Consider the following 16,565-nt stretch of genomic DNA (forward strand, 5'->3'; position numbering starts at 1 on the left):
CTTACTATCCTAGGACTTTTCACAGATACTTAGGGCTAAGCATTAGCCAGGTGATAGAAATACAGATAATTACGAAATAGATTCAGCCATTAGGGGACTGAGAAGCAATTTGGGAAACTAGCATTTACCTCCAGGGTTACAATGATCTTTGAATGACAGCTCATATGAAAAGTGCAGTGTTCTATATGGACACAATACCTGTTAGCAGGATTATCACCCCAAATTAAAAAGTCTTAGTACTGTGTCTGACACAAAGAAGTTTTTTTTGTGATACAGTCCCCCCCACTTTTATTACCTCACAATTCACTACACTTTTCAATGCCCTGAGACGTCTCCCAAAATATTCACTTTAGATATATGAAAATTAAAATCCAGGAAGATATATGACACAACAACTCCCATCCCCCAATTATACACTCACTGTGGAGCAGGAAATGAAGAGAGCAGACTACTTTGTGGGGCTATCCCCAGTCTTAAGGAACTTATCCATATTAGACAGGATTGTGTCAACTGAAACTATGGGGACAAGCTCTGACCCTTGGTGATAGGCTGCCATGAAGTTGACAGGATGCCCCACCAAGCAGGAATCAACACAGGACAAAAGTATAATCCTCACATTTAGGATGCATGGCAAATTCAGGACCTGCCAAACACTGAAAAGCAAAGAATTAAGGAGACATTCCTGATATATTCCCAGACATATTCTATGGGCATCTCCTCGCACAAGGCTCCCAAGGTATATGCTCTTCTTACCTTTCCAGGATGAAGAACAGGATTTAAGAAATAGAGAAAAGAAAGCTTAGTTAACAGTAGCTTACTTCCTTGAAGAAACCAATATTAACATCACAAATATGTTTCATTTAAGTCTTTTTCTCTGCTTATGTTTCTAAAATTGGTATAACACTTTATAAGTAGTTTTGTATTCTGTCTTTTCACATATATAATATGAATTAATCCATGTTAGAAAATATTCTTTCAAGTATCATTTTTAATAGAAAAACAACATAGCATTACATGTATGTATGTATTCCCTCCATGATTTGTTTAACATTCTTTATAGTAATTATTTTGCGATAATGAAAATACATGATACAGTATACAAATGCCAGACATGAATATCTTTGGTCATCAGTCTTTGTTTCAGAACATCCTTAGATTGCATCAACGAGCATAAACAATTTAAAGACATGTACTTCATGTCGTCAAACTGCTTTCAAGAGAGTCTGGACTGCTGCAATTACACTAAGAGAGCAGGAAATGCACATTTTAGCTACACCTTGTTGAGTCAAAAATCATTGGGTTTTAAATTTGCTAATTACATATGCAAAATAATAAGATCCCATTTCTATTGCTATGCTTGCTTTGATGCCAAGTAAAAAACAATTTTTAAAATATTTATCAGTTATTTGACTTTCTTTGAGAAATGACGATTCATACCCTTTGCCCACTTTATTACTGTATTAGTAACTCTCTACCACTACTTGTAATACATATGAGTTCTGTATACACTAAGAATAGCAACACTTCATACCAATACTTCTTCAGAATATTTTGTGAATACTCTCCTTGGGTTTTCTTTATTTTTAATTTTTCTGTGAATGTTTTATTTTTATATTTTTAAATGTAATCAAAGCCATTATTTATTGACTTTGCAATTACCTTCACTGTTTTTATGTATACTTAGAAAGTCTCTTTCCTGCAAGGTCCAGATAAATATAGAAAATGTTTTTCTCTTTTAAAAGAATAGTTTTATTTTTTAACACTTATTTCAATTAATATAGTTGGAAATTACTTTACTGAACAATTTACTATGTCAAGAAATTATTTCTGATATCAAAGCATTTATAGATTATGCTGAGATAAAAGAATGTCATAAATGACTATATATAAGAGATTTGATGAATTAATTTTCTTGTAGTGAAATTCTATGTTGTCTTAATAATCTTATTCTTGGAGAATATGTAAATCAGAAAAATGCTTATAAACTAGTATTAACTGTAAACAGCAACTAAAACAATTTTTATAATTTAATCTCTATAAATGTAACTGCATTTAAAGTTCTAACTGTATAAGCTGCTGTAATATAAAAATAAATATAGGTAGATTCTAAAATGTTAAAATTAGTTGTTTCTGGATTGTAAGATTACTATTGATTTTTATTTTATACTCTTTAGTATTTTCCAATTTTCCTACAATAGGCATTTATGACTTTTAAGAACAAAAAGTAAAGGAATGTCATTTGAATTGAAAATAAGGTATTGCTTTTCCCATTAACACTTTAATAATAATACACTTTTTCATAGGCAGTTCTTTTTTTCAAAGTGCTTCATAGTTGTTTTCATTTCTTATTCCTTTCATGGATAAAAGGAAAAACAAAGTGGAAAATAGTTCCCTTGAGGCATGTTTCTAGGTCTGGGATTAGTCAGACTCCTTGCCTGCCACCTCTTTCAACACTAGTCTCCCATTCGTGTTGTGCTTTTTGATTTCCTGTGAGTACACCACACCTTTACACCCAATTCATGCCTTGGCATATGATGATCACTTCCTTCCTTCCCCTTCCCCACCAATTTCTGACTGCTGACAATATTCCATCTCAAGATATTTTTCTTGGCCTTCCTGCCTATGTCCCCTCTGCCTTCTCTCTTCTGCTTCCTCACACCTTGCAACTCAAGATCTGCCTCCCCTTCTGAGCCACGAACGTTCTGTTGGAAGCACTGTATCTCATTCATCTTTCGAATAACATGATTCTTACTCATTTGTAAGACCCAATACAATGAGACATATAGCTTCTTTACTTGGCTGCATTACATGTACTTTTCAGTAAACTCAAAAAACAAAAACATATACTTTCAGCATTCAAAATATATATCTATAGTAACTTTATTTCCTCAAATGTTAAACATAGAGTTAACATATGATCTACAAGTTTGACTCTTAGATATATGTCCAATAGAAATAAAAACTATCTTTACAAAAACTTGCATATAAATGTTAGTTAGCAGCATTACTCATTATTATTCATATTCATAATAGACAAACACTAGAAACAACTCAAATCATCCACTAATCAAATAATGGATAAATGAATGTCATATATTCATAAAATGGAATATTATTTGCTAATAAAAAGAAATAACATACCAATACATGCAGCAATATAGATAAACTTCAAAAACATTCTGCTAGGTGAAAAAGAACCCAGTTGAAAAAGATCACGTTATATAATATGTCCAGAATGAGCAAACCTATAGAGGCAGAAAGGAGATTACTGGCTAGTGAGGGATAGGGGTGTGTGTGTGTGTGTGTGTGTGTGTGTGTGTGTGTGTGTGTGTGTAGGGTGGGAGGGATAGGGGAGTGACTATTAATGGGTACAATTTTTTTGGAGTGATAAAAATGTTCTAAAATTATGGTGATATAATTATGGTAAAAGACTATGGTGTTGGTTTTACACCTTTATAAATGTATTAAATACAACTGAATTAAACACTTTAAGTGGGTGAACTTTATGGTAGGTAAATTATTTCTCAAAAAACTATATATACACAGATAGACATATATATATATATGTACAGATAGACATATATATATATATATACAGCTTGAAACACAAAAATCCTTACTCACTTTTTTCTTTTTCTTTTCTTTTCCTTTTTTTTTTTTTTTTTTTTTTTTTTTTTTGAGACAGAGTCTCGCTCTGTCGCCCGGGCTGGAGTGCAGTGGCGCGGTCTCAGCTCACTGCAAGCTCTGCCTCCCAGGTTCACGCCATTCTCCTGGCTCAGCCTCCCGAATAGCTGGGACTACAGGAACCCGCCACCATGCCTGGCTAATTTTTTGTATTTTTAGTAGAGACGGGGTTTCACCATGTTAGCCAGGATGGTCTCGATCTCCTGACCTCGTGATCCGCTCGCCTCGGCCTCCCAAAGTGCTGGGATTACAGGCGTGAGACACAAAAATCCTTACTCTTCATGGGAGTGGCAGCCCATCCCCACACTCTACCCCATAGCCTTGCCACTATCCACCACTGAAGGAGGAATGTGAAGATATGGTCATGGATAGACTCAGGAAATATGAGATTTAGGGACATCTATTGTAACTACTCTTGGAAACATTTTAATAATATTTTACATTTTGAAGCATCAGGCTGGCCAAATAGTCGCAAAGTCAAAACAACCCCATTAATTCAACTATATCAAAGTGGCTGTGTATAAAGGTGCTACTTTTCCACCTCTTCCTAGCCCCCTAGGGATTAGTGGTCAATGGTTTACTTCTCTGACTTTCCATAGATCCCTGTTTATAACTCTTTTATGTTGTGGTATTATTGGATTTTCTGTATATTTCTCCTAAAAGGTTAGACTCACTGAACTATGAACCCACAGACCATATGGATTCATTATGGAACTTCGTCTTCTAAATACAAGCTGGAAAATGGTAATGTTTTATGTTTACTGAATAGAATTTTTAAAAAGCCAAAAAATAAGAGATGGTGTCACTGCTAACTTTAAAAGTGTACGCTTTCTACCTCTATTCCCAGGAAGATGTTAAGCAATTTATTTGATGTGCTTCAAAAACCATCTTTATAATGAAACAAGAGAAACCATGATTAAATATGAAATTCAACTTGCTGCACAGCATAACAAAAGTACAGTGGAATAAAAAATGAAGGAGAATTTTGAGTCATGTGAGTAGCAGAAACCCAAATATCCTTGATGATTTAATTTTACCTGAATAAAACAGGGGCTAGGCAAGTTGATCTCAAATATCTTTTTTCCTGGGTCTTGTACAACTGAAATTTATGAGCAAGGTTGCTTCCATACCTCTATACAGACTCGATGCTGTGCCTCCACACCAGCTGCCGGAGAGATGACAAATGACAATCAAAGAAATCACCAGGAGACAATGGCCTCTATAAGGCCCACAGGCTTATTTGTTGTGAATTAAAATGCTCAAACTTCAGATTCACTCTCATCCTCTGTATTTATGGTTCCTTCTGCCTTGAAGCAAGCATAGTGAGTGCCATGATAAATTGTTGAAAGTCTGTCTCATTTCCAGGCAGACCCTGTAAATTTCTGAGCTGTGCTTTGCAACCCTTCATTCTGATTTGTAACGTTCAACCGCACTGTCAATGACACATAAAGGGTCTGCAAGGCCTTTTTCCTTTGGCTGAGCAGTGGCCATGAGGTCCTGGCCTTTCATTATCCCCAGAATGTCACAAAACCGTACTTAATCAGAGCATCCAGCCCTTTTCAATGAGGATGATGTGCTTGTCTTCCCGGTCAAGACTTTTGTCTAAGAAATGGCAGGTGCTGACAGGGGCACAACCTTGTCAGGATGTGTGATTTTGGAATATAGTAGGGAGGGTAAAGTCCTAAACAGAAGGTTCTCCCTGTACTTAGGATAAAACCCCAAAATATCAATCCCCTGGGACAAATATTCTTTTCTTAAACACGTATTTATAATGTGCCCAGCACTCTTGTAGAAGCTTGGGAAATTGGAGAAAACAAAGCAGAGCAAGTCCTTGATCTCTTGGGGCTTAGATTATGTTCCTTTCACTGAATGAACAAAGGAGTGAATGAGTGAATGCACATGATCTTTGTCTTCACAAGAGTTTGCTAATCCCATTGCTATTTAAATCATATCTGGCCCACTAAGCCAGGCTTACAGCACAACCCCGGCAGCTAGTGAAAGTAACCTAAAGGATAAAACAGTTCTTCGAGATTATTTCTCCATACCTTTTCATACATGAAATATTAATACCTGGCCCCTAAATTCTGGTTTTCTTTGCCAACTTCAAGATTTTTCTCTGAACCTGTATGATTCTGTTCAATCTCTCAACCTCCTGCTTGGTGGGCCTTAACATTCACACACAATTTTCAGTTTCATATCCTCCTTCCACATTTGTGTTCTTTCAAAATTAACTATACATCAATAGTGCAGCTCAAGGTAGCACAGAAATTCACCTGCTCAGAGGATAGATACAGATCACTATGAAATAATTGTCTCCATGGAACCTAGAAAACAAAAGAGTGGGAAATTAAGACTTCATCTTTTCCCATTTGCCAGATAAAGGTGTACTTTGATGCTAGACATTTACTTACAAAGACTGGACAATAAAACTGAGACCCAATTAAAGCCTGGGGCGAAAGAAGGCAGAATAGCTGGATTTGTATCTGAGGGGTCTCTGTCTCAGCAGTGTTGAAGACAACCAAGGGAGCCTAACATCCAGGGTGGCTGGAAGGCTGAGCTTTCCTCAATCCGCACAACAAAGCGGAGGCTAGAACTGTAACAGAGAATCAAACCAGAAGCCAAATACTCCAAAGCAAGTTCTGAATAGGAAACACAATCATAGGCATAGGTACATTAAAATACGAAGGATTAGGCAGTGACAAAAGAATAGCGATGAAGACAGGAAGGAAACACTCAACCCTTCACAGTCTCACAGGAGGTGCTGAGCACTTTCACATACAATAGTTCATTTCATATCCACAACAATTTGTGTGAAATAGATATTATTAAAAACTCATTTTGAGAAAGGACAACAAATTGCTGAAAATCTGAGAAGTGAAACAGCCTACATAAATCAGACAGATGATAACCAGAGACCCAGGAATAGACCCCTCATCTCTCTGGTACCAGGAGATTCATGGTTCACCTTCACTAGCTTTATCGTCATAGCAGAACAATGTGGAACTTTACATAAAAAATCTTCCATTTTTTTAACTTTTATTTTAGGTTCAAGGATATATGTGAAGGTGTGTTACATAGGTAAACTCATGTCATGGGGGTTTGTAGTACAGATTATTTCATCCCCCAGGAATTAAACCTGGTACCCAATAGTTATTTTTTCTGCTCCTCTCTCTCCTCCCACCCTCCAATAAACCTCAGTGTCTGTTATTTCCTTCTTCATGTTCATAAGTTCTCATCATTTACCTCCTGCTTATAAGTGAGAACATGTGGTATTTGGTTTTCTGTTCCTGCATTAACTTGCTGAGGAAAATAGCCTCCAGCTCCATCCATTTTCCCACAAAAGACAGGATCTTAAAAACCTCCCATTTTACTTGACTGGACTTAATGTTCTCATTTTTTCCCCTAATTTGATGGGACAGTAAATGATTTGATCTATTGCTAGAGCATGAGGAAAGGAGAGCATAAATTGCTATTTACTGTTCATAATTACATACCTGTATCAGAATCAGCTTTTGAAAACATTGTAAACTAAATAGTAAAGTGTTTCCAGAGTTTATCTCCACTGTATTAAGAAGCATTGTAAGAACAGGATTGGGCTCTAGAGATTCGGGGTGACTTGGAAGATGAGAGTGCAAGCGAGGCATGTATTTTCAGCCTTTAACTGGCCTGATACCCTAAACCTAAAAAGAATTCCTCATATTAAGATATCATAAATATTGTTTCCTATGTATTATTTACTTTCATCTTCATAACCTCTAAAGGTTTGGGTATCACTGTTATTGCCCTTATATAGTAATACTGAGAAAACTGAAGCTCAAGATAGTTAAAATGTTATCCAAATTCTCTTCTAACAGTGAACTTGCTTGTGCTAGTTTATTGCCAAGTCAAATGTGACTTCAAAGCCAGACTTTGTCCTGGACATGACTTACTACTCACTAGGTGTGTGCTATGAGACTTTATTTGAACTATGAATATGAGTAGGAATCTGTGCAGTGTGTGTGTGTGTGTGTGTGTGTGTGTGTTTCCCAGCAGGTGACTTATTTATTAATACTACCAGCATGTTCACACACTGGATCCACCTACTCTTAGGCTAAACTCTGCATCAGCACTGTGGTAGACTGTTACTCAAACCAAAGCTCCAGTGGTCCTTTAGCTACATCTTGATAATAGCCAAAGGATAAATGCACACATGAATACCTGAGATCTTCAGTGCTACTGCTTTAGAACTGGTAAAATATGTTCTTTGAGCCTATAATATTGATACATTTGTATTTTTCTTTTAATTTTCTTGGCCCTGACTTTTTCTCCTTCTACTTTATGAGTTCATTCCATTATTTAGTGTGTATATATATTCTTATATATTATATATTTGTACATGATTGGAAGAGCATAAGGAAACAAGGGTGTAAATTATATATAATTTTTGCATATATACATGTACATTTATATATATGTGTATGTGTGTGTGAATACCGTTGGCCCTTGAACAACATGAAGTACTGTTGACCAGAAGCCTTACTGATAACATAGTTGTTAACATATTTTATATGTTATATGTATTATATACTGTGTTTCTACAATAAAGCAAGCTAGACAAAAGAAAGTATAATTATGAAAACCATAAGAAGAAAAAATGTATTTACTGTTAATTAAGTGGATCATAATAATGGTATTCATCCCAGCCACCCTCACTTTAAGTAGACTGAGAGGAGGAAAAGGAGTGGTTGGTCTTGCTATCTCAGTGATGGCAAGGGCACAAGAAAATTGACATGTAAGTGGACCTGCCCAGCTCAAGCTTGTGTTGTTTAAGGGTCAGTATATCACACTACTATATGCCAGGCACTATTCCAGGCACTTGGAGTATGTTAGTGAACAAAACAGATGTAATTTTCTGCTTACTTTTTTGCAGAAGGCTTTAGAAAATAAATAATAAAAATAATAAATTATAGATACGTTAGGAGTTGAAGTGTTATGGAATATAGGGCAGCATGGGGCTGAAGAGATATAAGTGGGGGTGCAACTTTCACTTTTAATTAGGGTGGCTGGGTAGGCCTCTTTGAGAGGATGAACTCTGAGCGAATACTCTAAGGAAGACAGAGAAGACCATTTGGATTTGGAGGAGAATTCTGGGAAGAGTGAACAGTCCGTGCAAAGACCATAAGGCATGAGCATGCTTGACATATTCAATAAATAGCATGGAAGCACGTGTATGTGGCTGAAGAGAGTCAGAAGGAGAGAATAATGATAAGTTCAGGGAAGTCTGAGGGTTGCAAGTCTACAGGGTTATTGTAAAGACTTTGTCACATACTCTGAATGAGACAGAAAAATGTCAGGAGAATTTGAGCAGGGAATGACTTTATTTGACTGACTTTTTACAAGAATCACTCCAGTCGCTATGTTTAGAACAGATCTTGTGATGGAAAGGTTGGAGGCATGAAACCAATTTACACACTAACTGCAGAAATTCAGGCCAACGATAATGTAGGCTTGGGTCAGAGTGATAGCAGAGGAGGTGCTAATAAGTTGTCAGATGCTGAATACATTCTGAATGTAAATCCAGTAAGATTCCTTGACACGTTGTATGTGGGGTGTAAATGAAAGATAGCAGTCAAGGAAGTTTCTAGGTTTTCGCCTAAGAAACTTAAAAGAAAATGTTACCACTAGTTGAGATGGAGAAGGCTGCAGGTGAAGCAGATGTGAGGGTGAGATTGGGAGCAGAATTCAAAGTTCTGCTTAGGTATGTCACGTTTGAGATCTTTATCTTTTCTGAGTGGAAAGTTCACATAGGCACTTGGATATACACATTTAGACTTCCATAGAAAGTCTAGATGAGGTAAAGTTTGGAGTTATAGATTGAGATCTATCAGAATATAGATGTTATGTAAGCAATATGAATTAAAGTCACCAAAAGAGAGAGTCGACTTAAAAAGAAGAAAGCCATTACAACATTTAGAATTTAGGTAAAGGAGGAAGAAATGTAAGCAAAGAAGAAAGAACAACAAAATAGTATGCTGTATCACAGAAGTCAAGCAAGAGTACTTTTTAAAAATAGAGATCTTGAATCTAATTATAATTTACCTTAAAGTTGAGGAATTTGAGGAAGACATTGCATTCGGCAACACCAGGTTCATTGATAACATTAAAGCAGTAGATTTACTGGAGTTATATGGATATGAACCAGAGAGGAGAGAAAGAAAGAAAGCAAGATGAGGAAACAACACCTCGAATGGACAATTCTTTGCATGTAAGATAAGCTGAAGGTAAAGATTGTAAACTGTGAAGTCAGAGTATTTTCCTAAACTTAAATCACAGCTCTACTTATGTATTAGCTTTTGAATGTTGCAAGCATTATTTCACCTTGCTAAGCCTCAGTTTTCTCATCTGGAAAACACAGTTACTAATAGTACTTATTTCACAGGTGTTTTTGTGAAAACTAAATGAAGCAGTCTATGGAAATCCCTTAGCAAAGTACCTTGTATGTAGTAGGATTTTTAAAAATCCTAGCTATTATTATTTCTATTAAAGCCATTAATATTAATAAGCCTTTGAGACATTTTATTATGAAGAGAAGAACAGAAGCAGGAGTTTTACAACCTTGTACGTAGCTTTAAATATAATTCTAACTATCTTGTCATATATGTCATATATGTATATGTATATATATACACACTCACAAGTGTACAAACATAATGACTCACATATGTTACTTGAAGTTGGAATAAAAATAGTCATGGTGCACATATTTAGTAAACTGTTACAATTTGTTTCCATTTTAAGATTTAAATATAACAGTAATTTTGATGTCCTGAAAACCTCATTAAGCAAGATTCAACTGTATAAGCATTTAGATCAAAGAGCATAGTTCTTTTGAGGGAACTTTTAGAAGTAGAGAGCTTTAGAACTCTATAAGTTACTCAACTATCAGATGATTCAAGTTGTCATTGAACCATTACTTTTTAAAGTAAGCATATGCTGCGGTTGCCTGGAAACCACAATCTATCTTTGAGTTCACGAAATTTCTGAACCAGAATTCTATATATGGGTCAAATATCATGTATTTCCACAGGATGAGAAAATCTAAAAGTTCGGTAAGTGCAATCAAAGACAATACGACAGAACTGACCCCCAGAGCTGCCAAGAAATTCAGAAGACTGGATCAGGATTCAGGAACTAAACCAACTCATTGCCAGTAAGAAAACAAAACCAACAACCAAAACAACTGACAAAAACGTAAGTATTTCCAAAGCTGATTTTTAAAATAAAGTTTAAAACATCTATGTTTACTTATTTCAAGCCAGATTTTACAACACTCTATTTGCCTGTCTCAGCCCCGAACATCTTACAGGCTCTTTTAGTGCCATGTATCACTGGAGTCATTTATTCAGCGACTACCAAAGATACTTAGGAGGTAAGGTTGTTCAGATTTAGTACATTGGAGGTGAGAGAAAGGAGTATCGACTGATGGAATTCACTAAGAAAGGAGATGCAGGAGATGGACCAAAGTTGGGGCATGAGATTATGAGTTCAGCTTTGAACATGTTGATTTTGAGATTCTTGTTAAATCTCTAAGTGAAGATGTCAAGAAAGTATTTGAGTATATGAGTTAGTGGTTCAGAGCACAAAAAACTTAGTCTAGTGATAAAAACTTGGAAATAACAGCATGTAAGTTACCAATTGAAGCCTTTAATCTTGGGGAAAGGACGTAGACTGACAAGAAAATAGACCCTAACAAAAACCCTGAATAACTCTAATCTTCAAAACTCCTATCTGCTGGTTTAAGTGTCTGGGAAGGTCCACAGTAATTCAAGAAAAACTAAAAAAATAGTTATTCAAGTTAAGGGAAACAAGTTTAAATAAATGGGTCATATTCAATTGATGAAATTCTATGAGTGGTTAAGTAAGATGAGAGCTAAAATATATATACTGGCATCAAGGCACAGAGGTCACTGATGTCCTTAGTAAGTAAAAAGTTGGTGAAGTGCAGGCATATATTTGTTTCAATAAAACACAAGCTGTTTAAGCATGAAAGGAAACAGAAAATGCATTCCTCTGTCTTTTAAGAAATCTGTGAATTGAAGCAGAGAGATAGAACTGCAGCTAAAGTAAGGAGTGGAGTCTAGAGATATTTGCTTTGATTTGGTTTTACGTTACAATCTGACATGGTGTGGCAAAGTGAAAATAAAGAAAGAGAAGCGACAATATAGGTACAAGTTTCCTGAGAAGAAAGTGATAAGACTCAGAACAAAGATGCATAATGAACTAGCCATAGGTAGAAGGATGGATATTTCCTGAGAGAGAGAGAGGCTGAAGAGAGACACACATACAGAGAGAGAGAGAAAGAGAGAGAGAGAGAGAGAAACAGGTGCAGATGACAAGTAGAGGTCGGTTTATAGATTGATGGCTTACATTAACGAGGGTCCTATTTAAAGATCTCCCACCTCAAGCCTCCATCTGAGAATTAAGGAGAACACAGGAGAGTCAAGATTTTGAGAAATATGAAGACTTGAAATAATCTTAGGAGAGATCACTGAGTAGAGAAAAATGGTCATGAATGTAGTGGTACCAACTGATTTTCAATTGCATAGAAAAAGAAAGATAGCTAGAAAATTGTGTTTTATTTAGAGTAGATGGGTTTACAAGAATTAGAAGGAAAGACCAAAGTACAAGCCTTGAGGACACTGGAACAAGAAAGTATTCGTGGGGAAAACCAGATTTAAATAATGTATCGCAGACAGGAGAATAATATTCATTACTTATTCATTATTGTATCTCCAGCAAGGTGGGTGTGATCATTTTGTAAAAATTCATCTTGTAATATGATGATAAAATGTGCCCTTTTTCTATGTACATGCTATATTTCAATAAAACAGTTTTACAAATAAAAACAACACAAAAGTACCAGTGAATTATAAGTCCACAGTTGTATTCAGTCTACTCTAGCCAGAATGTACTTTTTTAAACATCTGCTGCCATAACAGGAAAGAGTATACTGAACCTGCAGTTTAGTTGTTTGATTTTCAAGACACTATGGACATAGCACACCAAGTCATTTAAAATGTATTGGAATAATGCTGTTATGATCCTTTTTTATGTCTGAAGGATCAATATCAATATACCTCTTTTTTCCTGATACTAATCATTTTCTTTTTCTTGTTATTTCTTGATTACTTTTGGCAGGGGTTTGTCATTTTAACGGCTTTTTTCACTAAAAAAAAAAAAAAAAAAAAAAAAAAAAAAATACTATTGATTTTCTTCATTCTCTGTACCACAAGTTGCTTTTTACATCATTAATTTCTGTTCTTATCTCCCTTACTTCCTTCTATATCATTTGAATTTAATTTGCTGCTCTTCAACTTCTTGGTATCAATACACAAAACAGTGTTTTTAAGTCTCTCTTTTCTAATATACATTTAAGGTTAAGATTTTCTTCTTTCATTGTGGTAAAATTAACAAAAGTAAAAGCTACATATATTAAATGGACATTATAATGAATATTGGCAGATATATTTACCCATATAGCCACCATAACAATCAAAATATAGAACATTTTTTCTATCATTTCAGAAAGTTTCCTCATTATCTTTCCCTGTATTTCTTTACATAAATAGAATCATAGAGGTATTATTTGTATCTGTCTTATTTCTTTTAACATGTTACAATTTATTATATTTTAAAATGTTTGCTCCTTAATATTGAGATAAATTTTGCAACCAGTGAAATACACAGATCTTAAATGTATAATTTCAATAAATTTTGTCAAATGTGTAACCAATCTTCTCAATCAAGACATAGAACAATCTATCGCACCAGGAAGGTCCCTAATGCAACATTAGGCAACTACTTCTCTCAATCACATTATGCAGATTACTTTTGCCTCTTCTTTAGCTTCACATAAATGGAATTGTACAGTGTGTATTTTTTAGTGTATAGCCTCTTTCACTTGGCATAATATTTTGTAGATTCATGTATCAAGGGTGTAATCTTTCATAGTGTTAAGAAGTATTCCAAGTATCAATATATCATAATTTCTTTGTGCAAAAATTGTTTATGCAAAATATTTATGCAAAATTATGTTTATTATTTAGCTACCATTAATGGACATTAGGATTTTCTCTTTAGTAGTTGATCATTATGAATAAAGTTACTTTAAACATTTTTATGTAAGTCTATTTGTGGATGTGGGTCTTCATTTCTCTTGAATAAATTTCTAGAATTACTAGGTAAACAGATAGATATAGATTTATCCTTATAAAAAACAGATAGTTTTTAAAGTGATCGGACCACTTTACTGACCTAAATCAGTGACGTGTATGGGTGTTCAATTTGTTCCACATATTACTCAACACTGGGGATTGTCAGCTTATTAAATTTTAGAAATTATAGTGGTAGGAAGTGTTATCTTACAGTGGTTTTAATTTGGATTTTTCTGGTAGCTAACAGTATTGATCCCTTTTAATGTGATTTGGGTCATTTATTCATATTTTGTGAAAGCTTATGCTCACGTCCACTGCAATTTTTTTGCATGTTTTCAAAGTATTGATTTGTAGACATTCTTTATATATTTTGGATAAAAAGTCATTCTCCAAATGCTTTCTATGCCTCCATTAATAAGATAATGTTGTTTTTCTTCATTATGTTAATATGGATATAAAGGATAAAGTGATTTTACAGCTGGATTAGGATACTATAATTACATGCACGGACGCTTGGAAGTTTGGCACTGACTCTTGACTCAGATATAGACAGTGTGATAAACAATGTTTATTGTGTGATGTTTAATATTTGAAACTCCCCTGGCAGCATGCATGAATGATGTATACTTGGCATAATCATATAGATAGTCTTCTTTGGCCGTATAGCCAGAGGGGCACCAAAACTCTGCTGGAAAATTTAGGGAACTCTCCTGAAGCAAAGTGTTACTGCTCAAATTTTAGTGGTTGAATCCAGAAGTGAAGGACAACCTTGTGCAAATAAGAAATACCCGCGGGAGCTGTGCCTGGAAATCTCTTGCTTGCCTGCACAGTCTTTCTCCTGTTCTTTCCTTCCGCCCACTTTTTCTCCTCTTTATTCTGCTGTACCCTAATTTTTGCTTCATAAAGATACGTTCTATGGCTTTGTAGGTCTTTTCAATTATCTATTACTGTTGTAATCTTTGCAAAGAGGAAATACATTTATTGATGGGCAACCACTCAGTTGAACTTCCTAGGATTAGCATACTTAATAGACTGTGCTTTGTTTTTGTTTTCAGAATTTGGCTATTTCATCTAAATTTTTAGGATCTTAACATAAAATTGTTTGTGGGAGTCACTTATTGTACTTGTAATATCTGTAGGATCTCTAATGATAGCCCCTTTTTTCATTTCTGATATTGATAATTCTGTCTTTGTCTCTTTCTCTTCCTCTCTGTCTCTCTGTTGCTCTCTGTGTATGTGTCTAAGTGTGTGTGTGTGTGTGTGTGTGTGTGTGTGTGTGTGTGTGTGTTCTGGCATGCATGTCTGTCTCCTCTGACTAGTCTTGCTAGGGTTATATCAATTGCATTAATTCTTCTAGAGACCAACTTGGACTTTCTTAATTTTCTCTATTGCTATGCATTTTCTATTTTATCTTTTTGCTTTTATCTTATTTACTTCATTTTCTGTATTTTACGATTAAGTTGTCCCTTTTTTCTATATTCTTAAGGCAAAACTTAGTTTGCTAATTTTAAACCTTTCTATTTCTCCAATATAAGCATTTTAGTCTATAAATTTTCTTCTAAACATTGTTTTAGTCATATCCACCAATTTTTAAATATTGTGTTGTTATTTTTAGTGAGTTCAAAATATGTTTTAATTTTCTTATATTTCTTTTCTGACACACATGTTATTTAGAAGGGTAATACTAATATGATAGAATATGTAATTTTTCTGGGTTTCTTACTTTTTAAAAAGTTTTATTATATTAGAATAAGAAAAGAAATCGTAAGACGTTGAATTCTAAAAATTATTGAGACCAATTCAGTCATCATTATGTCACTTTCTTTGTTAAGGTTCCATGTGTATTTGAAAGGGATGTTGCTGTTCATATTCTTTTACAGATTTTATATATTCCTAATGTTTTTTATGTAACATTTATATCAATTATTCAAAGAGGATATTTAATATCAACAACAATAAGTATAGACCTGTCTATGTCTCTCTTCCCTTTTGCTATTTTTGCTCTGGGCATTTAAAGTTTGTCTCTTTTTTTTTTTTTTTTTTAAGAGAAAATTCTCACTCTGTCACCCAGGCTGGAGTTCAGTGGTACAATCATAACTCACTATAGACTCAAACTCCTGGGTTCAAGTGCTCCTTCCACCTCAACTTCCCAAAATGCTGGGATTACAGGTGTGAGCCACTGTGCTCAGACTGAAGCTTGCCTCTTTTACCATTGTGTAGTATCTTTTTAAAATCTGGAAGTGCTTCTTTTCTGAAGTTTATTTTATTTAATATTAATCTAGCCACTTGAATTTTATTATGCATACATTTTTATAGCACATCTTTTTCCTCTCATTTTTGAACTTTTCTGGCCTGTATCATTAAACCATGTATCCTGTTGAGAACATGTTGTTGAAGGACTTTGCTTTTTTTTTGTATCTTATCTGAAAAATTCTCTCTATTTGCCTTTTTAGTACATTTACACTTAATGTAATTATATATATGTTTAGTCTAGGTCCATAATTTTGCTACTTGTTTGTTTAATACTTTTGTAGGTAAAACCTCTGTTTATGTGAAACCATTTGGCCCCTGCCACTCTGAGTTATCATCATCCTCACTGAATTCAGGAAGCCAAATTCAATAGCAACATCCCCCACTGTCATTTTTGGCCTAAGTAATAGCCACGATAGACCTACAAAAATTAAATAA

The sequence above is a fragment of the Macaca nemestrina genome, chromosome 9 (assembly GCF_043159975.1).
Source record: "Macaca nemestrina isolate mMacNem1 chromosome 9, mMacNem.hap1, whole genome shotgun sequence".
NCBI lineage: Eukaryota > Metazoa > Chordata > Mammalia > Primates > Cercopithecidae > Macaca > Macaca nemestrina.